We start from the raw sequence: 24,711 nt of genomic DNA on the forward strand, positions 1-24,711 counted from the left end.
TCCCCACTCCAGTCCATCCTTCATTTATCCACCAAAGTGATTTTCCTAAAGTTCAGGTCTGATCATGTCACCTTTCTATTCAAAAAACTCCAGTTTCCCTGTTGCCTCCAGAAACAAATACAAAATGCTCTTAAAAGCCCTTCATAAACTCCTACTTTTCCAATCTTCTTAAATCTTATTTCTTGCCAAGAACTCTTTGATCCAATAACACTAGATTCCTGGTTGTTCCATGAACAAGACCCTCAATCTCTCAGTTCAGAACATTTTCTCTGGCTGTGTCCCAAGTCCGGAATGTTCTCCCTTCCCCACTCTATTACTGACTCCCTTGGGTTTTTTTAAATCCCTGATAAAATCTACCTTCACAACTCTAAAAAAACTTCCCAAATCCTTCTTAATTTCAGTGCCTTGCCTCTGCTAATTATTTCCTATTTACTCTGTATATAACTTGCTTTGCATATATTTGTTGATATGTAAGCTCCCATTAGGGGTTAGAGGGCAGATTGTCTTTTGTCACTTCTTGAATCTGTGTATGGCACCTATTGCTTAATAAAAGTCTATTGATTGATTGATGATGCTCTGCCTTGGATAACCTATCTCATCAATTGCTGTGTATCCAATTATAATATCTATAATAATAACTAACATTAATATAGCATTTTAAGGCTTACAAAGCACTTTACAAGGGAATATTATCTCACTTTATCTTCACAACAACCCTGGAAAATAGGTGATATTATTATCCCTATTTTATAGATAAGAAAAGTGAAGCAAGCAGAGTTTAAGTGACTTTCCCAGGGTCATGTTGTTAGTATCTAAGACTCAAATGCAGTCTTCCTAATTCCAAGTATGGCACTTCAAAAGATTTTCCAGTAATACAGCTAGGTAACTGGGAAGACAGTGATGTCATCTATAATATCTCACCTTTTTCCTTGCTCCACTGTCACAAACCTACTCATTACTATTCACCTAATTGCAATCTCTGCCTCTACTTCCTCCTTTCCAATCTCTATCTATTTCACTCAGCTGCCAAAATATTCTTACTGAGACATAGGTTTGAATAAGTCATTGAACAGATAACAAGTCTTCCATTGCTCCCTAAACCTAACATTCAGACCTTCCACAATCTGACTCCAATCTGTATCTCCAGGCTTATTTTTCATATTCTATCCCTTCACAAACTACATTCCAGCCCACATACCAGTATTTATTACCCCCCAAACTCAGTATGCAATCTCTTACCTACAGGCATTTGTATTATATGCTTCCTCCTTAATTCTATCTTCTTCCTTCAGGATTCAACTCAGATGCCACCTCCTTAAAATAGCTTTCCCAAATACTCCAAGTTATTAATGTTCCTTCCCTTCTGAGATACATAATGCTGTAATGTCTAGTTTCTTCTTTGTTCCACTTCATTTTAGTAAAATGTATTCTCCTTAAAAGAAGGATCTTTGTTGTTGTTGCTGTTAATCCCTCATTTTTGAAGAAGACCAATGACAGGGTGATGATGTGCCTTGCTCATGAATTGGATTTAAATGAGGCATATCTCTGTGTATCTGCAATTGTGTGTAAAAATGGGCCAAGCACATCTGGTCATAGCCGTCATTGAAAACACTTTATGCTTAATAAATGTTTACTAAAGTTGTATATAGAATCCTGGACATACTTTTAAGTGAGTTCAGAATTTTATTGGCCACTTTCATTCCAGTTCCATAACTTTCAAGAAAAGTTGGCTCCAGAAACCCAAAGACTGAAATAATCGAATATACTCTCTCCCTACTATATATCATCATTCCACTTCCTATGAATCTTCCCTACTCTTTATTGTATGTTCAATACAAAGTTCTTGAATTCAAACTATTCCTAACTGCCTTTGGATCTTCCCCTGCCCAACTCTCCTTCTCTAGACACACCTGCTACAGAGTAGTAGGAAAAGTAGTGGAAACTGTGAGGGGAAACTGTGTCAGGCTATTTACAAACCTTAAATGCTACCTATAGTATCCATGTGACTTAGATAAAGCACTTCCTTTCCCTGAGTTTCATTCCCAAAATGAAGGACAATCTACACTAAATGGTCTCTTCAGTCTCTTCCAGTTCTAAATCCTATGATCCCATATATTCCAAAGAAAATTTAATCTCTTGTTGCTATTTCTAAAGATCTCCTTCCTTCACTTCTTTCTTTTCTTTCTACTTTACTTTCAGTTTATCTTTCTTTTCTTTCTTCCTTCCTGCATTCCTATCTTTCTTTTTTGCTTCCTTTCTTTTTTCTTTCCTCCCTCACTCTTTTTCTTTCTTCCCTCCTTCCTTTTCCCATAGCTTTTTTCTTTTCTTTTTTTTTTTTGGTTTTTGCAAGGCAATGGGGTTAAGTGGTTTGCCCAAAGCCACACAGCAAGGTAATTATTAAGTGTTTGAGGTTGGATTTGAACTCAGGTACTCCTGACTCCTGGGCCAATGCTCTACCCACTGCCACCTAGTGACCCCTACCTTAGCTTTTAAAGAAAGGATTAGGAGATATTGAATCCCTAGTATTCGCTCATTATCCCATATTCCAGACACTTCCCTAAGATAATGTTTCCTCTGAGAGGTGAGGTAGGGTTCCTAATGTTTAAAAAAAAAAAAACTTTAATTGACTGTATAAAGCAGAACCATAATATGTCCTTGTGCTGAAATCCTGAAAGAGGGTAAGGTGGGACAGGAAAGCTGAAGAGGTAGAGCAGGAAAAGTTGAAATGAAAGAAAATGAAAAGTACTTTTAGCTCAAACTTGAGATCTGGTTAGAGTCAGAGAAGAGGTAGGAAAGTCTACCCAGAATAAAGGAAGCTCCTTAAGGAAAAAAGACTATTTCACTTTTGTGACCCCATAGCAGATAGCAAGTGTTTAATAATCCTTGATGGAGAAGGAATCAATATTTATTAAATTCTTCCTAGGGACTGTAAAAGTACTTTAAAAATATCACTGCATTTTATCCTTATAATTCTTCTAAGTAGATACTAGTATTATCATTATTCTCATTTTAGAGTTAAAGAACCTGAGTCAGACTTTGCTTTGACTTTGCTCAGAATCAAACAGCAATTAAGAGTTTGAGACCAGATTTGAACTCAGGTCTTTCTGACTCCATGTCACATATTCTATCACCGCAGTACCTAGCTGCTCACTGTCTGAGTTGAATTAAATTCCTCCTTCTCTATTGAGAATACAGTTTCTTTACCTATTTCGTGACAAGAACCCCCTCCTCAGAATAATATTTTTGAGTATATAAAATAAAATATAGAAGATTGCAAAGGAAATCAAATAAAGAAAAATTCAATCTGTATACAGGAAGCCTGCAAACACATGAAATCTAGTTGTGCAATAATAACCATAGTAATTTCAAAGTAATGGTGAGTATAAATGATATTTCTAGATGTATGCTATAACTGTAATATGATAGGGAAATATCTGTGATTTCTGTTGGTGACAAAGGCACAAATATTGTTAACACTACTGTGTTTTGTTGCTTATATCCATAATTGAAAAAAATGCTAAACTTCAGTTAGAGATTGATGAAAGCAAATATGTACATTTTTTCCCTAAGTTCATGGACCCTATCCTAAAACCTATCTATCCAAGGATTCCATGATCTATTCTAGAGGAACAGAAAAGGTATTTGCAGAGGAGAAACCTGTTGGATAAAGCAATACTACTTTTGACCACTCTACAGGTCTCTGATACAAAGCATGCTTCACTAAACTGAGTTGATAATGGTCCATGATGATATCCTTAATGTGTTACCTGGGTTTCTCATTGCCTCAACATTTGGGGGGGGGGGGGAATCAGAGAGTGATAAAATAAAGTGGGAAGAAGGAGGCCGCTGTGTTTATTTTAATGGAAAGGAGAGAGGGTAACTGAATGAGGAAGGGGAGTACAGTTCAAATATGTTGCCATCTCCTGCAAATATTCATTCATTCAGCAATCATTAATTAAATCATTACTGTACAAAAAAGAACTATTCTAGGTGCTGGAGAAAAATAAAAAATAAATAAGATGTGGTTTTTTAGTAATAATATTTCAAGAAACTGTTATTCCCTCAGTGGAGTTATTATCTCCACCAAAGTAAATCAGAACCCTTTTACTTGTCAGCCATAAGCAATAAGCATTTATTAAGCATTTACTAGGTTCCAGATATTATGCTAAGGGATAGAGATACAAAACAAGGCAAAAAAAAATGTCCTTGCTCTCAAGGAGCTCACTATCTAATAGAGGAGATAATATGTAAATAACTATGGACAAACAAGCTATATATATAATCAACAGAGGGAAGGTACTAGAATTAAAAGGGATAGGAAAAAGGCTTCTTTTTAGGTGGGACTTGAAGGAAGCCAGGGAAGCAGGAAAGTAGAAGAGAGATAAAAGGATCATTTATAAAAGTTAAAGGATCTTCTTAAGTTGCTATGGTTAGAAAAGGTGTCTTCCTTCAGCCAACCTTGAATTCTCTGGGGGTTCAGTTTTAGAATCACAAATTGTCCCCAGGTCCACCCTGAAAAGCCCTTACTGAGTTTGTTTAATACTGGTTTCATCTTCAAGAGTTCAGGGTCATCTGCCACCAGGATAGTAAAGAAATAACAAATTTCACAGTAATGACAAATGAGATTTATAAAGTGGGAGCAGCTAAGTGGTGCAGTGAATAGAGTACTGAACCTGGAGTCAGAAGGACCTGAGTTCAAATCTGAACTCAGAAATGTAATAATTAACTATCTGTGTAACCTTGAGCAAGTCGATTAACCCCATTTCCTTGCAAAAAAAAAAAAACAACCAGAGTTTTATAAAAATATATTGGCATTTACAAAGCAGTTTATATCTGTTATTTCATCCAATTTGTCTACAATAGTCCTTTGAAGTTGGCAGCAATATGGGAAATGGAAAGGGTGCAAATTTAAGACTCTTCATTTCCAAGCTGTTGTGACCATGGGTAAGATTTGTCACCTCAATCTTCCTACTTTTCTTTTCTTTTCTTTTTTTGCAGGGCAATTGAGATTAAGTGACTTGCCCAGGGTCACATAGCTAGTGTCACATGTCTGCAGTCACATTTGAACTCAAGTCCTTCTGACTCCAGGGTCACTGTTCTATAAGGCACCTAGCTGCACCTAATTTTCTAACTTTTAAAAAGAACATAATATTTGCACTGCCTCCCTCTCACAGCCATAGTAAACTGTAACATTGGTATGCTAGAGATAATTATAGAGACTATTGAAAGCTGATTGTTAAATTTTCAGTGTGAACATATACATCAAGAAAATTAACAAACACTACAATTCAGGGTTTGATTTAGGCATAAGAAAGTGATGGTGATGAATAATATTGCAGATTAAATTCAAAAGTGGGTCAGGCATGCAATTTTTCCCTTTGGAGAGCCAGTTTGTTATAACTATTTACCAGCATACCCTTGACTATATAAAAGTGATTAAGATAATAGTGATAATGATGATAATGGTGGGGGCTAGCTTTCAGTTGAGGAATCTGAGGTTTAATGAGATTAAAGGACTAATCCAAGGTCACACAATGGTCAACTGTCAGGACCAAACACAAGCAATCAGGTCCCAAATCTACTGTTTTATTTATTATACAACTGCCCTACCAGGAAAAAAAAAAGTTTTCTTGTAAATGAACCCATCTGTACACTGTCAAACAGGACATACCCAAATATAGATAAAAGACTTATTTGGGACTTTAAAAAAAAACAATGCCTTTAATTTTGAAAAAAAAATTTATTGAATTTAAACAGTGAGTTTTAAGTTAGTCTTAAAACCCTCATTTTTTTTATTGACTTAATAGACTGAATTAGTGAACAATGAAACTAATTAAAAACACTCACTAAATTAAAAAAACCACTGAAACTTTTATTAACTTCATTGGTTTGGAATTCAGTGTGTTAGTGTGTGTGTGTGTGTGTGTGTGTGTGTCTGTGTCTGTGTGTCTGTGTGTGTCTGTGTCTGTGTGTGTGTGTCTGTCTCTGTGTCTGTGTGTGTCTGTGTGTGTGTGTGTGTTTGTGTCTGTGTGTGTGTGTTTAAACAAACTAAGGTTTGTTATTGGACTTTTATTGGTTTATGAAAAGGGATGGGGAGGGGAGTTACTGGAGAAGGAAGAAACAAAGTCTCCTGATCAAGTCTCCTGACAAGATCACGAGTGTGTCAGAGATTGCAAAAGATTGGGAGACAATGTTATAACACTTACCAGTCAAGAATGATGTCTACCCTACACAGCCTAAAAATGGAAAGTAGAGATAAGAATTGGGGTTGTGGGAATGGTTCTGCTAGGTGGAATAACAGAGAGAGCTCTGGGCCTGGAGTCAAGTCCTCTGTTCAAATCCAACTTCAGATACCAACTACCTGTGAGACCCTAGACAAATCATTTAAGCTCTCATTTCCTCATCTGTAAAATGGGAATAATAAGAACTCCTACCTCCCTGAGTCTTTGTGAAGATCAGTGATATTTGTAAGCACTTAGCAAAGTATCTAGGACATAGTAAGTCAAATTATTACTATTAGTATTAGTATTAGTATTAGTATTAGTATTAGTATTTTTGAAAATAGATATTCAGATGATTTGGGCATCTCTTTATTCTATCTACTCTCTTCTCTTTTCCACCCTACTAACTCTTCCATGTAATTTGCTTCTTTATTTATGGGAAAGGGAGGTGAGTTATCCAAACTAGCTTTTTATATGAATCAAATTGGTCAAAGAACTGCTCATTCTCAATGTTAGGCACAAAGAGAAAAAATGTAATTAATTCAAGTTTAGTGTATTGGGAGAGCTCCAAAGCTTTGCCCTAGCTCAAAGGAAAAAAAGGAAATTTCCCTTCTCATTCCTTCCCCACCCCCAAAAAAAAAGGAAATTCTCCTTCCAGTGCCTTGGATCAGAGGTAGATTAAAAGGAAAGGGAAAGTCTAAACCCACATTACATTACAGAGAAAACACTTCTTGAACTGGGTTCTGATTGTCTCCTGAGGGTAGTCTTATGCCCTACAACTAGTATGTAAACTGCTTGAGGTCATACTATTTTTGCTTCAAAACTTCAACTTCTCACTAAAAAAAAAAAAACCTTCAACTTCTAAGATCTGTGCTTTGGCCACTATGCATAATCATCCCATGATCCCCCTACCTCAAGAGATGGTTTTATGAATTCCCCCCCCCAAAAAAAAAATACATAACCTGGTTTCTGGTGATCAGACTTGTAATGAAAAGCTTCTCCATACATTAGTTGGTCACCTGAAAAGAGATTTCAATGAGTTCATATTTCCAAATCAGTTACATAATACCATAGTTGGAAGGGGATTCAAAAATACCTAATACAACTCAGATCTGAATTAATAAATAATAATAATAATAATAATTAACATTTACATAGAATACTCTTTATACCATACCTAAAAAAGAGACCAGTCAGCCTTAGCTTGTGGGCATGGAGTGAGGGGGTCTTATTATGAGGCTTCCTCAATTCAATCATCCAGGCTAATATCAGAAGTGATAACTGACACCTTCTAGCTATTTAAATGGGGTGACAGAATGAAGAATAACTCACCCTTCCTTTACTTGGTTCCAGTCTATATGGGAATGGTCCCCAACATGGGGTAACTATCTAGCATGAGTAGGGCAGGACCCCTTGGATTGAAAATTATGGTTCCCCAGTGAGCCCTATGGAATTCAGTTTGAGTATGAACTTTCTATTCATTAAAGAGAGAGGAGCCCCCAGTTCAAAAATAACTCTTTCCTTAGAAAAAGGATCTGACCTCCAATGACCCAGCAGACCTTAGAATGTGGTTAATATATTGCTTCACCCTCCAGGGAGGGGGTGAGAAATAACCTTGGAATCTAACAAACAGAAACATGACTAGAAGCATGTGGCCTAACTTGACCAGCAATAAATAGGAAGGGCTTTAAGATACAGGTCCTCTGGATTGTTTCTTTTGACCTTGTTCTGTTCCTTTCCAGTCTTTCAAAAAGGACACCCATTTCTTCATGTTTCTGCACCAGTCTCTACTCCTTTTCCTCAAGGGCTATAGTTTTTCCTCTTTCAAACTTCTCTTCACTTCTGGAAGTAGCTAGTGGCTCCACAACATGATGAGGAACAAAGGCTACTCTTCTGGCTGACAGATAAACAACCAATAGACTTTACTCTTATTTTTTTTTTAGGTTTTTTGTAAGGCAAACAGGGTTAAGTGGCTTGCCCAAGGCCACATGGCTAGGTAATGATTAAGTGTCTGAGACCGGATTTGAACCCAGGTACTCCTGACTCTAGGGCCGGTGCTTTATCCACTACACCACCTAGCTGCCCCAACCAATAGACTTTAACTTGTGGTTGCAGCTACTAATGGATCGATGTCATATTAAAGGGAGGGTTCTACTAAAGTGCCCTAGAAATTTGTCCTGGACCTTGAGCTATTTAATCCTTTAGCCAGTGACTTGTATAAATAAGTACATAGGAGTTATACTTATTCCATTTACAGATGGCACAAAATTAGGAGGAAGAACTAATAGGTTGGATTAGAGATTTAGAATCCCAAATCTGAATAGGCTAGAATGTTGGGCTCATAGGGATTAATGTAAAGTCTTGCATTTGAATTTTAAAAAATAAAATATATATGCATAAGACTGGGGGAAGTATGGTTAGAAAGAAGTTTATCTGGAAAATATGTGTGGATTTTAGCAGATTGTAAACTGTAAGTCAACAGTATGATATGGTAGTCAAAAATATTCAGCAATGTGATCTTCTGCAAAATTGAGAGGTAATAGCTACTAGGAACAGGGAGTTGATACATCTAGTGTACTCTTCCCTGGCTAGATACATCTGGATTATTGTGTTCAGTCTGGGAAGGACATCGATAAGTTGAAGAAGATCCAGAGAGTTATTCCAGTTGCAAAAGGCTTTAAACTGGTGCAAATTTAGTCTGGGGAAGAGGAAACGTGAAAGGATGGATAGAAAGAGGAGAAATTTATAGCTGTATTCAAGGATTTCACGGGCTGTCATATAGGAGAGAGATTTTGTTGTTCAGTCTTTTCAGTTATATCCCAGCCTCCCAGACCCCATTTACGATTTTCTTGGTAAAGATACTGGAGTGGTTTGCTTCTATTTCCTTTGCCAGTAGATCCATTTTGTCAGGCAAGCAAAGGTTAGGTACTTGAACAGGGTCATGAAGCTAAGAAGTGTTTGAGGTTGTATTTGAAATCAGTCTTCCTGAATCCAAGGTCTAGCTATTTGAATGAGCAGCTGCCTCTAGAAAAAATGATTAAACTCATTCTATTTGATCTCAGAGGGCAGAGCTGGGGGTAATAGGCAGAAGCGGTCAAAAGGTGATTGCTGGCTCATGCCATCAATCAATCACTCAATCTGCATTTATTAAGAGTCTCTGTGCCAAGCAAGCTCTGATTGGTACCAAGGCTGTAAAGACAAAAAGGCAACAAGTTCTTGGCCTCAGAGAGCTTACATTTCTTTCTTCTGGAGCTTACTTTCTCTTTAAGAGAGAAAAATCAGAGAAAATGGGTTCTGTCATTGAATTTGTACCCCCAATCTGTCACAATCTTCTTGTCACTGATCTGGAAGCTGCATTCTACAAAATAACCCTATAGTTTTGTTCAAGAATGAGAGGTATTTAATGGGAACCATAAAACACATAGACTATAGGGAAAATTATTATTAGCTTAGTAACAACCCTATAAATTTAGTATAAATTGAGACCTATCAAGCACATGGATCACCAGGGGAAATTCCTGGCTCAGTACAAATATGCAATTCTGTAAAAAATAATTCCTATATAATGAAAATAGAAGCCTTAACAGTAATCCTCTGCCCCTAGGGCCACTCCTTCTGATTGTAAGGTGGAAGCCTCCTCAAAGAATTTCCATTTAAGGAGGGCACCCAGGTCAGCCATCACTTCATTGCTCTCCTGGCTGTACTCTTCAGACTATCATCTCCCCTGAGTTCCAAATTATGGGATCATTCCCTCTGCCATCCTTTCCTTATCAACTTCCTTTTAGATTCTGAATTCCCAATAAAACAGAAGCTACTTGAGGGTTGGAATTGTCTTTCTTTTTGTTTCTATGAATATTCCCCAAAGCATAGTATCTGATGCGTAGTAAATGCTTAATAGATTCTACTTCTTGTTGTTAGTCCTTAGGAAAATCAGATACACATTCCTATAAAGAGGTTGGGTTGACATTTGACAAGTTTCTAATGGGGGGGGGGGGGGGGGGGGTAGAAAACCTGCCTGGATATAAGGCAGGTTGGATTTCTCAACTCCTAGAGGAAAAAGAAAAAAAAGGAAAGTTAAAGTCTATTGGTTGCTTATCTGTCAGCCAGGATAGTAGACTTACCCTGTCCAAGAGAAAGAAACAGACAGAGAAAGACAGAGACAGAGAGAGAGAGAGAGAGAGAGAGAGAGAGAGAGAGAGAGAGAGAGAGAGAGAGAGAGAGAGAAACATAGAATTCTATATTAATATTAATAAAAATCATTTTGGCTATTTGTGATCACTACTTCCTTCTCAGGACAGTTAGGTGGCATGATGAATAGAGCAATGAAACTGAAGTCAAGAAGATCTACATTCAAAGGTTGGCTCAGATATTTATTAGCTATGTGGTCCTGGGAAAGTCACTTAACTTCTTGGTCTCAATTTCCCTATCTGTAGAGTAGGAATAATAACAGCACCTCCCTTACAAGGTTGTCGTGATAGGATCAAATGAGATAATACATGTATAGCATTTTGCAAACCTTAAAGCACTATATAAATACTAACAAATTATTATTTACTCAGGGTTCACTATCCTTCCCTTTAATAATAGTTTCTATAATCTCAGAAATAAAAGTTAAGTTCACTGGTCTCTAATTTGAAGATTCAATCTTCTCATCCCTCCCCTTTTTTTGAACATTCAGGACATTTCCCCATTCCAGTCCTACAGCACCTTTCAAGTTTTAAGCCATACTTTAAATTAGTGACCAGAAGATTAACCTCCAGGGAATTCACTCTTTTATACACAGAAACTCATAAACAATCAACTAATAGGATGTAGAAAGTGCAGGGGAAGGAGTACCCCCCAAAATAATTCCAGATCTTTAAAATTGCCTATATAACAGATAATTTGATTTCTTTGTCACCTTCATTACTATGATCTGGAAACTCAAGAGAGCCAAAGCATTGCCATAGCCAGGTAAATCATTGTGGAGTAATACTAAACTATGAGTTAAGTCATTTTTTTCTCCCTGAACCTCAGTTTATTCATCTGCAAAATATGAATAATAATATTTCTAAGGAAAACATTTTATATGTATTAAGTAACCAAAGAATATTGTCAGATGTCTTTATATAGGAATCATAGCAGGAAAGAGACTCATTTAGTTTGAGTTCAGTTCCCTCAACTAATAGATGATGGAGCTGATGCTGTGAGAGTTGAGGTGACTTCCAGGTTCCCTCAGGGTTGTGATATCATATGTTCACTGCTACTATTGTCAAACATAATAACTTTTGAAAAGTGAGATACCATTTTGTTTAGAGGGAAGACAACCTGACCTGTGCCCCAGCATCTTGAACTATTTTTTCCAACACCTTGGATCTGGCTAACCCCCAAACACATTTCACCCTGAGCTATTTTCCCCTTAATTTTAAAGCCCATTGTAGATTTCAAGGAAATAAAATCCATATGTTTCTGATTCATTTAAATTCAACTCATCAAATCCTAGTTTTGTAAGAATCATTTGATGTCCAAGATGACTTGCTTAAGCTTCTTGTGTTTGAACCAAGATGTAATTCACCAAGATTAAAAGGAACCTGAACCCCTGGAAAGTTCAAGCACAGACCAAAAAATCCAAACTGAGAGAAGAATGCATAAGGGCACTGTACTTGGCAAGATTCTTCCCTGACAGCCCCAGGGGCAACTGAAGTATGTAAATCTGGGATTTTATCAGTGTGAGCCCTGAAAAGCCCTCTAAACCTTGGTCATGGATTGGGCTTCCTGGCCTCTGACATGCCAACCCTTTCTGCTCTCTTGGGGCAGATTGTTCCATAAGTATCTCAAAATAAGTTTGCAAAAGGGGAAAGTTTTTTTTAAATAAGTAAATGAAAAATAAAAGCCATGAAAGTTGTTTCCCCTCTAACAAGAAATCTAATGGTTAAATCTTATAGAAAAGTATGGCAATAAGCAGAGAGAGGCTATGCTGATAGCTGACTGAAAGCATTTTCCTCTAAATCTGATACCTTTCATCTTACTACTTTGTACACGGTATTTGTTCAATGAATGAAGGAATGAATCTTGCATAACTGCTAAGTTGTACCATGTTTATGATTAGTGATCTCTATCAATCAACAAGCATTTGCTACAAGCCAGATAATATGGTAAGTCCTGGAAACACATAAAAAGCAGGAATAGCCCCTACCCTTAAGGAGCTTACATTCTAATGGAGGAGAATGCACTTGTGAATCATAATATGCAAGACAAACAGAGAGCAGATGTAAGACACCCTTGGAGGGGATGTCTTTAACAACTGTGGGGAACAAAGAAATGACTGGGGAGATATTGCTTGAAATGAATCTTAAAAGAAGCCAGAGATCATAAGAGTCAGAGGGTGGGAGAGGGAGTGTTCTAGACATGGGAAACAACCAGTGAAAAGACACAGAGATGAGAGATGGAGTGTGGTATTTGAGGTAGGCAAGTAGGCCAATATGATTTGATCATAGAGAACATGATAAGAGCAGAATACAACAAGATTGGAGAGATAGGACAGGGACAGTTTATAAAAACTTTATAAAAGGTATTGAAAGTTATTGGGAACCACTAATGTTTACTGAGTGGGGGAAATGATATGATCAGAGCAATGCTTAAAGAACATTTCTTTGGAAGTTACATGGAAGATGAATTAATATAGGAAGAGATGTGAGTCAGGAAGACAAATTAGAAAGCTATTAAAATAGTTCGGTAGATTGATAATAAAGGGATTTGAAATAGGTGGTGACTTAGTGATGTGAAAGAGGTTTAGGAAAAGAAATTATAAGATTTGGAAACTGAATGTATATGTGGGATGAGCAAGAGAGTGGAGTCAAGGAAGATATTAAAATTGTAAGACTGGATGACTAAAAAGATGACAATGACAGTACCCTTAACTATAAGAAGGAAGTTTAGAAAGGGAGAAGATTTGGGAGAAAGACAATGAGTTCTTTTTTGGACACAAATTCAAAATTTCCAGTGACATTTAGTGACCAAAAGGCAATTGGTGACATGGGGCTGGAGGTCAAGAAAGAGTCTATGACTAGAAAAGTAGTTCTGGAAACTGCTTAAAGTTGATAATTGAACCCTTAAGAGCTAAAAAGATCATTGAGTGAGAGAGAATGGAGAGAAAAGAGAACAGAACCTAAGGTAGAGTGATGAGGAAAACACAAAGCAGCAGGATGAAGAACCAACAAAAGAGACTGAGAAGGAATGGTCCACCAGATAGGAGGAGAACCAACCAGAGAAAAATCATTTCACAATTGGGTGGTGAAGTGGATAGATGTCAGGTCTGTAGTCAGGAAGACTCATCTTCATGAATTCAAATCTTGCCTTAGACACTAAGTAGCTGAGTGACCCTGAGGAAGTCACTTAACCCTATTTGCTTCAATTTCTTCATCTGTAAAATGAGCAGAAGAAGAAAATGGCAAACTATTCCAGCAACTTTGCCAAGAAAATCCAAATGGAGTCATGGAAAGTTAGATATGATTAAATAACAAACTTTTGGGAAAAAAGCAATTTCAATTGAAATATATACATACACTTATATAATATTTATGTACTGTCTGTGCTCTTTTTTATATATATTATATAAATATATGACTATATGTACATATATATATCTCACTCCCTATCAAGCTAATTCCCCAAGTCTCACATTTACTGACAAGCTGCAGGTTAAGTCCCTTGAAGAGCAACTACCTTCAAATTTAAGCTACTCTGTACATGCAGCACCCCATTCTGGGAGTATTCCTATTCATGAGCTGGATCTCCCAGACAGCAGCTACTACCTCAGATTTAATAGTATTCTGTCGGTGCATTCTCTAAAACCTCTAGTTCCAATGCCCTAATCTAATAATGATAATAAGAAAATTTATATGGGCCAAACACTGTCTAAATACTTTACAAATATTATTTAATTTTAAATTCACAACAACTCTGGAAGGTGAGTACCAAAATCTCCATCTGAGGCAGTAGTTAAAGGGTTTGCCCAAAGTCACACAGCTAGTGAGTAGCTGTGGTTGAATTTGAACCCAGTTCTTCCTGACTTCCAACCTGGCACTCTCTCTCTACTCTGTATCCTCCCTTCCTCTCATTCACGTATCTTTCATAGTGACATGTTAAAAACAATAGTTATAAAACTCCCCCACTCCCTAGTTCCTATAAACCTGGGATTCACTCTTCCACATATTCAGAGAGCATCCATAGGAAGGTAGACAGATTTAAACAAAATATATATTGGTATACAGTTTCAAGTCCTCTCTTTCCTTCAGGAAGCTTTTCCTCATCTTCTTTCCCTTTCCCCAACTAAGATACCAAATCTCTAGGGAAAAAGATGCTTTTCCATGCAGGAATATGGTTTGGATGGATTTGTTATTATTGTTAATAATAGACTTCCTTCTGATGGTATGGGAGTATGATTTTTATTTGCTATGGCCTAGTCTAGTTCCAAATACAAGGAATCTCAAATGAATTTTAGATCTAACACATAGTAGATGCTTTAAAAAATTAGTTATCTGGACATACTGTCCAGCCATTAAAAAAATTGTTTGAAAGGCATTATGGAACATGAGTGTGAGGTGGCAAAGAGAAAGCAGAGTTGAGGATTGAGTCCAGGCTTGGGACTGTGTCTGGAATTCATTCTATAATAGACAAAAGAGAATCCTGATATAACAAACCAACAAGAGCTGAACAAGAGCAACAACAGATTTGTTAGAAAAGAATGATGGAATCATGGGAACTGTAAGGGCTCAGAGAGGAATCTGTGCAGTGGCAAGAGTGTAGGAACTATTCCCAGAGGATTACTAGGAGCCATCTGTTTTTCAAATTGCCCTCGCCCAAATAGGGCTAATGGGTCTCAACTGGTACTGACAATTTTCATTCCAATAGGGAACATTCACGTGGTGAAACTATGTCATAGAATTTGTGTCAGGATAAGAAATACACTATACAAAATAAAAATAACAGCTGACATTTATATAGTGATTTATAGTAACAACATATTTTCTGAATGTGGGCAAAGCTAGCCCAAGGCAAAAGTGAGAAGCAGATAAAGTCTACTGTACTAAGATTGCCTTCAGTGCCTTTCAAATCTGCCAACCTTTCCTATGTGTACCCCTTTCCATCCTCATCCTCCTGTATGATGCCATTTCTTTGGTTGTTTCCTCAGGACCTTCCCAGATGATTGACGGTCAGATTAAGTAATCACAGGTTCTAGAATCTAGCTCAGGGGTTTATAGCTGGAAAAGGTTTAGTCTTGGATTCCCCTTAAGCTGATATTTGTATTTTCCCTGGGAACTTGACAGCTATCACTTAAAGGATCTCATTTGATTCTTTAGCTGAAGAAGAGAAAATTATTTCCATTTCATGGATGGGAAAACTGAGTCAGAAAAATCAAATGAATCTCCTATGGTCAAATAGATAAGCTAGATACTGGTAGAGCCAGGACTAGAATAAGGTTTTCTGAGTCTAAGTCTAGTGCTTTCAAGGGGTAAGTCTTTCTACTGAATCAAACTGAATTTAAGAAATTAGGGATGTCATCTATATTTCTATATCAAGTTGCTTACCATTTTAGGAAGGGGGAAGAGCAAGGATGGAGAGGAAGAAAAATTTGAAACTCAAAATTTTGTAAAAATGTTAAAAAATCTAGTGAGTACTCAACTTTCAAAGATGAAAGCAAAATCACCAGCCCTTTCCCTGGGGGAGTGTGTGTGTGGGGGGGGGGGGGTGCTGTTGATCAGTCTCTGGCTACTGGCTATCAATTATATCCACATTTCCTGAGTAATGTCCTCCAGCACAAACAAAGAATATCCAAGTTTGAACTAGGCCAGCTCATTTCTAATTGCTACAGTTAGTCCCTAATTGACCTCTCTGTTGACCAGGAATCACGCTCTGTGTCTTTGGAGTGTTCCTTCTGTCCACACATTGCTCCCACTCAAGCTATTCAATTTTGATATGTGAGCAACCCAGTAAAGCATGCCAGTGGGCTGCCAACATGGTAGACCTCAACCTTACAGTTTCATTTTGTCATCTGTCATCAACTCCAACAATAGCTGATACAGATGAAGCTACTCAAGAGGCTGGATATGACACCTGAAACAAAAACAAGTCTTATATCAATCAGTCAGTCATTGAACAGGGATAAATATATGCCATACCTTTCCTCCAAATCTGACTTGTTAAATCCAAAGGCAGCCTTTAACTGGGATTACTTTTTCTGTCCATTCCTCTGTGGTTTTCTCTTTCTTTTTTTTTTTTTTTTAGGTTTTTGCAAGGTAAACAGGGTTAAGTGGCTTGCCCAAGGCCACACAGCTAGGTAATTATTAAGTGTCTGAGACCGGATTTGAACCCAGGTACTCCTGACTCCAGGGCCAGTGCTTTATCCACTACACCACCTAGCCACCCCAGTTTTTCTCTCTTTCAAAAGGATCTCATTTTAGGATCATGTCTTTATTTGAGAAAGACATATTCTGACATGCTCTATTCATTATGTTTCCAAAACTCCACTAGAGTCAAATCCTTATCCCTAAGGGGAAATGGGACCCAAATAATGTACTAATTAACGAAAATTATTAGGATCTGAGAGAAAACCTATCAAAGGAGAAAAGGGTATAGTTCAAGATATAATCTCTCCCTAGTACTTAGCATGGTATCTGGAACATAGTAAGCATTTAATATATGACCCTTGATGGAGTGACTTAATCTGATTTGAGAGAGAGAAAACAAGAGACCCGTTATATTCATAGGGAATACCAAAGCAAATGAATAAGGCAAGAAAGAAGAGGCCAAAGCTGAAGTTTAAAGCAGAGAAGTCAGCTCTGAAATAGGCAGATTCCATTCTGAAAAGAGTAAAAGTTTTCAAGGACTTCATCCTTAAAGATGTATGAGACCAATGTGTCCACAATCTCCTTGGTTCTGTGGCACTAGTGCTGTCTGTGGACCCAGGGAAGGCAGATTTCATGGAGGAATAGAGCCTTAAGCTGAATCTTGCAGAATGATTTCAATTTAAATAGGTACAAATAAAAGGTTATTGTGTTTTAATCATTTTTCAGTTGTGTCAAGCTTTATGACCCCTTTGGGGATTTACATGGCAGAGATATTGAAATGATTTGCCATTTCCTTCTTGAGTTCATTTTACAGATAAAGAAAATGCAATAAACAGGGTTAAGTGACTTGCCCAGGTTCACAAAGCTAGTAATGTCTGAAGTCACGTTTGAACTCAAAAAGATGAGTCTTCTGACTCTAAGCTCAGTGCTCCATGTACTACACTGCCTGTCTATCAATATCAGCATATCAATAAAGCTGACCAGAATAGAACTAAGAGTGCATATAGGGAAATAGTGGAGGAAAAATATGGATGATCCAACAAAAGACTCTGGACTATTACTGTATCCCCCATTTCTGTTTGAACATCATTGTTCTAGGGCAACCTTCCCTCTCTTAAGGCAAGCAAATTATTGAGGTCACACAAAAAGCAAGGAGCAGAATCCAGATTAGAACCCAAGCCTACTGACTTCAAATCTAGAGAGTACTCAACTTTCAAAGATGAAAGCAAAATCACCAGCCCTTTCCCTGAGGGAGTGGGGGGTGGGGTGCTGTTGATCAGTCGATGTTCAAGAAAGACATATTCCGACATGCTCGGAAGAATACATTAGAGATTTTTGAGAAATCAAGCACAAGAGGATACAAGGAAAGAAGTATTTTTGGGAGATTAACTTGGGAATATGTGCGGAATGGGTGAGCAGGGGGAAATAGAGGCAAAGACACTGGTACAGAGGTCAGATAAGCAATATATAGGAAGCTGTATAAGACCATTACTCTGTAAACCTTCAACCTGATTTGGAGTTTGATAGCATGTTAATGTCACACAGTCAGCTCATCTCCCAAACCTGCTAGTCTCCCCAAACCAGTTTTGTTTCTTAGCATATCAGTATATCATCTGTCAATGTACTAAAGGGTGGCTGAATTCAGTGAAAGCTTTGAGCTCCATATCTTTGATGAAGATCTTGAGCTGTGTGTGAATTTCCCTAGTGAAGGTTAATACACCTCCATCTTCTTGAGATTGACTGTCAATCATTCATTCATTCTACAAACATTTATGCCTACCTAGGGCAAACTATACATAAAGAACTGGGGCCCATACAAAACCAAAATGTTTTGTCACATCTAAGATAAAACACAAACTACTCAGTCTGGCATTTTAAAGGCCTTAAAAATCTGGCTCTAATCTTCCCTTCAAGCCTTATTTTCATCTTGTTGCTCCTTTTTTTTGGTGGGGCGGGGTTGCAAGGCAATGGGATTAAGTGACTTGCCCAAGGTCACACAGCTAGGCAATTATTGAGTGTCTAAAACCAAATTTGAACTCAGTTCCTCCTGACATCAGGGCTGATGCTCTATCCCACTGTGCCACTTAGCTGTGCCTTGTTGCTCCTCTTTACACACTCCATGATGCCACTAAATTAGACATTCTAACTCTACCCAGTATGGCTTTTCCTTCTCCCACCCCTATGTATTTTCCACTTTATATTTGCCTGTATCTAGATTACTCTTCCCAAGCATCTTCCCACTATTAAAATCCTTTTCCTTTAAGGTCTAGCTCAAATGCTATCTCCTCTATGAAGGCTCCTATCATCCTTCCAGCTGAAAATTTCCTCCCCTTCCTCAGATATTCTTGGAATTCCTTTTATCTAGCCCTCTCCTTTGCTCTTATCTCCTTCTATTCTATTATGTACTCTATCTAGTTGGGGACTTCTTATCCACCCCACCTCTTGAGCAAAAGGACTATAGAACACAAGATTTAAAGCCACAAAGGTCTTCAATCTAGATAATTTAATACAACTCTCTCACTTATAGGAGGCCCAGAGATGGGATGAGATTTGCTTAAAGTCACAGTTAGAAAGTTGCAAAGTAGAATTAAGACTCAATTCCCCTAACTCCAAATCCAGGGGGTTTTCAATTGTCATTATTGGCCTTTTTTTCACCTTTGTAGCCTCAGTGATTCAGGGTTGGGACAAATCATTAGAGTAATTTAGCCAAGAAAACCTCAAATGGGGTCACAGGGAGTTAGACACTACTGCAAATCAAATCACAACAACTATCCTTTAACTAACATAGTTACTAACATAGTACCTAGCACACAGTAGGGTAATAGTAATAAACTAGAAAAAGTAGGTATATCAATTGACTAAAAAAAGTTTGGTCCTTCAAAGTATTCTTAAATTCTAGTTCTAGTTTTATCACCCTACTTCAATAAACAAGTGTTTATTGAATTGGTAATATTTGAATAATGAGTAAAATGTCCATATAATCTTACCCCAAAATTCTGTTATTTATCATTACTCTGATAAAGTCAAAGGTAGAAAGAAAAATCCTGTTCATGCCAAGATATTTATGGGCATATTTTTGATGGTAGCAGAGAAGGAATAGATAGGTAGTCATTAAAAGGAGCACAGTTAAACCATGGTACATGAATATAATGGAATATTGTTACAATGTAAGAAATAGCAAATATGGAGAATTTAGAGAAGCATGACAAGACATTTAAAAACTGATATAAGGCAAAATTAGCAGGACCTAGAAAGCAACATTCATAATGACCAAAAAGAATGTTAAATGAAGGAATAATAAAAGAAAACATAATTGTAAAATAATAATGAACAAGCTTGATCCCCAAGGAGTTAGAAAATGAACCTCCTTCCCTTCTTTGAAAAGATGGGACATTATGAGTCTAGATTGTGCAGGAGCTGGAGACATAAAAAATGTTTAGATTCTGAGTTCAGAATGGGACTTAACCTGCATTTTTGACCAGAACCAAGTCAGGATGAAGCCCTTGGGCAATGAGGGATCTCAGCCACTCCTTCCTGATCCCTTCTCTGTCCACCCAGGGAGAAGTGGTTTGGTTTCTCTTGCTATCAGTCAACCTTGTCAATTCTTGTTTTTTTTTTCTTTTATGTGCCTTAGCTGCTAAATATAGCAGCAGGAATGGGGGTGGGGGGAGGGTGGAACATTAAGTTTCTATAATATTTCATTTTCATTTCTGTGTTATCTAAAATGCTTATATAAATCTAAATGGTCATTCATACTGAGCCAGTTTTGCTATTGCATATTCAGGCTGAAAAAAAAATGGAGAGAAAGATTAACTTTCTGCAGTTGGGTTGTTATGAGAGACAAACACACACAGAGAGAAAAACAGAGACAAATAATGGGAGACAAAGGGACAGAGAGAGAGAGAGAGAGAGAGAGAGAGAGAGATGAGTCATTGAGATAGAGAGAGAATTAGAAAGACTGAGGAAAAGAGAGACAAGAGACAGACAAACCAAACAGAGACAGAAATAGGGAGAGAGAGAGAGAGAGAGAGAGAGAGAGAGAGAGAGAGACAAAGAAAGGAAGGAGTTTCATTTTCTCAATTCCTTCTTGAGACCAAGCTTGGTCATTCTAATTTTACAGTTATGTTTTCTTTTATTATTCTTTTATTTAACATTCTTTTTGATCATTGTGAATGCTGCTGTCTAGATCCTGCTAATTTCACCTTGAGAGAGAGAGAGAGAGAGAGAGAGAGAGTCAGAGAGAGCTTCTTGTATGGTACATAAGCACCCAGAGGTTCCTTAAACCAATGGAGGTATTGCTAGAGTATAAGCCTGAACAGCTGTGTGTAGTGGTACAGTGCAGAAAGCAACTGGTTCCCATGCACCCTGCCCCACATGGGGAGGGAGTACTTTCATGAAGATACTACACTGAAGTAGAAAACTTAGAAAATATAGTTTAAAACTTTATCAAAATTTTCAGAATCTAAGGTTGTCTTGCTTAGGATAGGAGGGCTTTGGTCTCACTCATGAGCTCCAACTGGCACTTAAACAGATGAAAGTTCAGAGTCAGGAAGGGACTTGACCTAGGTCACCTAGCTAATAAATGTTCATGCCAGGGTACCACCTCCTGTCTCCTAATTCTGAGACCAAAGTTATGATCTTTCCACTATAGCATATGGTATGAGAGAATAAGTAGGCTTCAGGGTCTTGATGAGCTTCTATTTCTTCTTTAAAAAAAATGATGTTCTTTCTTCAAATTATTATTTCCCAATGACTCTCCCAACCCTCTAATACAACCCTCCCTTTGTAACAAAGAAATAGTTCAAACAAATCAACACAATGGCCATGTCTGACAACATGCACCTCATTCCATACCTATAATCCACCACCCCTTTGAAAAGAGGCAGGAGGCTTGCTTCTCTCAGTCATCTGAAGCCGAAATTGGAGACTGAATGCAATCCGAGACTGCCTGGATCTTGGCTCTGAAGTCTTTCAGCGTTGTTTTCTTTTGCATTATTGAGGCAATCATGTGGATTGTTCTCCTAGTTCTGCTTACTTTACTTTACTCTGCTTCAGTTCATATAAATGGATGGGTAAATTGTTGGACTAAGTCTTCTACAGTAGAATGGAGAAAGATAGCAAAGGTGAGTAAAAATTATATGTGTACAGGGGATAATGGAGATGACTCCTGGCCACCTTGAGATATTTTCTATGAGGTATTTTGTATTTATTTATCTACTCCTTGGTTAATTGGAAGGGGGGAACTCTGGGCAAAAGAGGCGTAGAAAAGGAAAAGCAGTTTGTAAGTTGATTATCTTCAAGAATTTTCTCTCTTTCCGGATCAAAGTTTATGAGACCCTTAGGGTGAAAGAAAAAAATATGGACTCAATAGGAAAAAGAGACTTTCTGATGCTTCCTTTGCTCTAGTCCATTTCTTGGTATTAAAAGTTTGTTCCTCTCAGGCTCGAGTCACCTAAGCATCCAGAAAAACAGAAGGCATGTGATGGCCCTTTCTTAGCATGGAAAATCACAAGTCAGGGTTAAGCCTTGGGGCTCATCTGGGGTCAGGTCATATTTAACTCTTTGGGCAAAGCCTGCCTTTCCTTCCCTTAAAATCATGCCTTGTTCTTCCAGATAAAGATCCTTGACCTGTCACCTCTCCCTTTTCTGCTAGTTACCCCTTCCCCTCTCTCCATCCTTTGAGTCCTGGGTACTGCTTTCCTCACACCCCTCACCAGATCCTTTCTGGGCCAGTTTCTGATCTTGGGGCAGAAAGAACCCGCACTCCCCCCCCACCCCAAAGCCTGGAAGAAATGCTGCCCTAGAACAAAGTGTAACTTGTAGAATAAACTCAGTCTAAGTAACTGAACTTGACCCACTGGGCCTCTCATTTTTTTACTGGAGGAAAAAAAAGTTCTTTCTCTAATAACTCCACACATTCCTATGGTGTTTCAAGGTTTACAAAGCACTTCCTTATTAAATACTCCATGAGGTAGGTTCACAGAATTTAAAGAATTGGAGGATCAAGAGTTGGAAGGGACCTTAAAGATGATTCTAAACCAACCCCTTAATTTTAGAGATGAAGAAACTATAAGTCCTAGATGTTAAGTGATTTATTATTACCCAAGGGCTCACAAGTAGTAAACAGTGGAGTTGGCATTTTAACTCAGGTCTTTTGACCTCAAACCCACAGCTCCACCTTGGGGGTAGTTAGGTGGCAGCAATGGTTAGAGCACTGGCCCTGGAGTCAGGAGGACCTGAGTTCAGATTCAGTCTCAGACACTTAGCTGTGTGGTCTTGGGCAAGTCACTTAACCCCATTGCCTTGCAAAAATACAAACAAGAATTATTAAACACACACACATACACACACACACACACACACACACACACACACACACACACCAGTGAAAGAATTATCTTCATTTTATAAATAAACTGCAGCTCAAGGAAATTTCAATGCCTTGCCGATGGTCACTGAGCTCATCTCAAAGTCTGGAGCAAAGCCACTTTTTACCTCTCCAAGATCGGCTACTCCCTCCGTCCTATATTTCACGACCTGTTCTCTCTGTCTTCTCTGGGTCACCATCTCTGTGTCCTCTGTTCTCTCTTCCTGTCTCTTTTCTTTCTCTCCCTCTTTCAGAGCACGCCGTTTGGGCTGCTTTAATCCGGATCCAGGTGGCTGTGATCCAGGACAGGATTTACGGTGCCCTGACCCTGAGCTGTCAAGAAGGAACAGCCAGATTAATGGGGTGGGCGGGCTGGGGTAATAATCGTTTGTTTGATGTGACAAGGCTGATAGGCGTTGATTTACTTACAGACTGATGGGCTTTTAATTGAGCACCTCCATCCCAGTCACTTCAAAGGCAGGGGAAGTTGACAAGGGGCCCCTTTCACTGAGAGTTCCCAGTGACTGACAGGCCCAGGATGCTAAGGCTCCCAGGCTCTGCCAGGATTGGTCCCAGGCAACCCCTTGGAGTGGGAGGTGTGTCTTGCCCAGCATTTACCCAGGGCCCTCTGGCAAAGTGAAACATTTTCTGTACAACTCAGCAATGGCCTTTTGTCTGCTGCCAAGGGGGGCAACCTCAGCCCAGAAGCCCCCACATCTCCCGGAGGGGGAGAGAAGGATGAAGACGGGTAGGAAAGGAAAGAGGCTAGGCTGGGGCTGGGAGAAGGGGGAGGCAGAGTGGGAAAAGGAGCTGAGGAGAGTTGTTTAACTCACTATGATCACACTGAAAGAAGTTACTTTTAAAAACCACCATCTCCTCCCCCTTTTCCTTCTCTAACCCTATTTTTCTTCTCCTCTTCCTCAGCAATCTCCTTTTACTCCTTTGCCCACTTAGTCTCTTTCTCTTGGCCTGGTCTGCCTCTTCCTGTGCAATTATTCTCTCTTCCTTGAGGCTTCCTTTCCTTCTCCCAACTCCCCCTCTCCCAAAAAGAACAAAAGAACATTGGCACCAAATTGAAATCAATGGTCCTTCTTACTGAGCCTCACCAAAGAACATGGCACCCTCTTGAAGTCAATGGCCCTGGTTACTCAGCCTTGCCAAAGAACATGGAATGACCCTGGTTACTCAGCCTCACTGACACCACCTAGAAATTGAAGTTCTCTCTCTGTGAAGTTACCCCCTCTCCTCTCAGATTTGATGGGCTTTGTTTTAGAAATGAATAACAGTCACTATAGCCTCAGAGTACCCTAAAACACAGAGGCCAGTTCTAGATAAGAGGCTTCCCATCTTCTCCCAAATAAAATTTGAGATCTAAAATCTGAAAGTATTCACTGGCTCAGGACAAAAATGGACAGCAAATAAAATATCAATCTGATTCAGATTTTATTCTGGTTATAATATTGTGGGTTTATTCTATTTCAGTCTTTTAAGAAATTGGAGGTATCCTTTCTTCCATTCATTAGATATAATGGTCCATAGGTACAGAATATCATATATTCTTTCAGTAGTAGTCACTGTATCAGAGAGTTTTTCCTCAATTGTTTATCATATTTTTTATTAGGGAGGGTATTGTGGTGTATTATTAAAAGATGATTATGAAGTAAGGGACAAGGTAATAATAGATAGAACTTATATAATCTTTAAAGTTTACAAAGAGTTTCACATATATTAATGAAGATTGACTCATTTGAATAGAGAATTTATTGTGGCAATGCATATTCTCCATGATGATAAG

This window comes from Macrotis lagotis, chromosome 1 (assembly GCF_037893015.1).
Source record: "Macrotis lagotis isolate mMagLag1 chromosome 1, bilby.v1.9.chrom.fasta, whole genome shotgun sequence".
In the NCBI taxonomy this organism is placed as follows: Eukaryota; Metazoa; Chordata; class Mammalia; order Peramelemorphia; family Peramelidae; genus Macrotis; species Macrotis lagotis.